Raw genomic sequence first — 1,831 nt, 5'->3', positions numbered from 1 at the left:
CCCCAGGAGGGGGTGTGCAGGAGGCAGCTGATAGATGTTTCTAACTCTCTATCCCTCTCCCTTCCTCTCTGTAAAAAATATATTAAAAAAAGAAAAGAAAAAAAGAAACATCAATGATGAGAGAATCATCTATGGCTGCCTCCTGCATGCCCTCCACTGGGGATTTAGCTCCCAACCCGGGTATGTGCCCTTGACTGGAATCGAACCCGGGACCCTTTAGTCACCAGGCCGATGCTCTATCCACTGAACCACACCAGCCAGGGCTCTCCTTTCTTTTTAAGGCTGAATAAGATTTCTCTGTTTGGCTGGACCTTGTCTTTCTCCCTCTCTCCCTCGATGGGCCTTGGGTTGCTTCCACTTTCTGACTTTTGTGAATGACGCTGCTATAGGCATACATGTACAAGTGCCTCTTGGAGACCCTGCTCTCCATTCATTTGGGTCTATACCCAGGAGTGGAACTGCTGGGTGACATGATTTTAATTCATTCATTCATTCATAATCTTACTGAAAATGGGGGAGGAGGGAAGGCTTGCAACCTAGTTCAGTATCTGGTTAAAACTGTAGTCTTCCTTCCCCACTCTGACTGCCTTGGCCGGAGCCTCAGAGCCTACCCCCAAGGGCCCCGCCACTGCTGACTTAGGGGGAGCTGCGGGGACTCTCAGGGGCCACCACAGGAGGAGATATATAGGTCAGAGCCTCTCCCCTGTTCACTTCAGGCTTTGGATCCGGAATTCCCCTGGACTAGCTGATCTGAGAAATAAAGGTTAAATTTTCCTCCCTCAGCGTGCTGACTGATTGTTCTCCCATGCATTCTGCTACAGCATTACTTTTATTTTTTAATATATTTTTATTCATTTCAGAGATGAAGGGAGAGAGAGAGAGACATCAATGATGAGAGAGAATCATGGATCGGTTGCCTCCCGCAGGCTCCACACTGGGGATGGAGCCCACAACCCTGGGCAGGTGCCCCGACCGGGCATCGAACTCGACCTCTTGGTTCATAGGTTGACGCTCAACCCCTGAGCCACGCCGGCCGGGCTCTGCTCCCACATCCTGAAGTATCTAGAGTGGTCCCATCTGGAGAGACAGAAGGAGAGGGGTGGGTGGCAGAGGCTGGCAGGACAGGGACCGGGGAGTTTATGTTTCGTGGCGACAGAGGCTGGGTTTTGCAAGGCGAGAAGAATTCCCAAGCGTGAGGGCACCACAGCAGGCAGGCACGTAACACCACCCAGCAGGACCTTTTCCCAAAGTTCAGGTGGAAACTGTCCTGTCACGTGGATTTTCCTCCAATTAAAGAAGCATCTTGGAGCGGTGCCTTGAGGGCAAACACAGCAGCCTCCTTCCCATAGTGTTAACGTAAAAAACCGTTGAAACCTGTAAAGAATTTCTGTGAGTTTATCTGAGCCAAACTGTCGACACATGCGGAACCTTTTGAGCTCGGCGTGCCAGCATTTTGAAAAACCCTGACTTAACTCTGGTGCCGTGTCACACATAGAAATTTTTTTTTTGATATTTGCAACCATAGTAAAACAAAGACTTATATATTTTTTTTAAATATATTTTATTGATTTTTTTTACAGAGAGGAAGAGAGAGGGATAGAGAGTTAGAAACATCGATGAGAGAGAAACATCGATTAGCTGCCTCCTGCACACCCCCCACTGGGGATGCCCCCACAACCCAGGTACATGCCCTTGACCGGAATCGAACCTGGGACCCTTTAGTCCCTAGGCCAATGCTCTATCCACTGAGCCAAACCGGTCAGGGAAGACTTACATTTTTGATATTTATATTATATATATTTAAACGCCATTGCCAAAACCGGTTTGGCTC

This window comes from Myotis lucifugus, unplaced genomic scaffold (genome assembly GCF_000147115.1).
Source record: "Myotis lucifugus unplaced genomic scaffold, Myoluc2.0 scaffold_2063, whole genome shotgun sequence".
Taxonomy (NCBI): domain Eukaryota; kingdom Metazoa; phylum Chordata; class Mammalia; order Chiroptera; family Vespertilionidae; genus Myotis; species Myotis lucifugus.
This window is presented reverse-complemented; position numbering follows the sequence as displayed.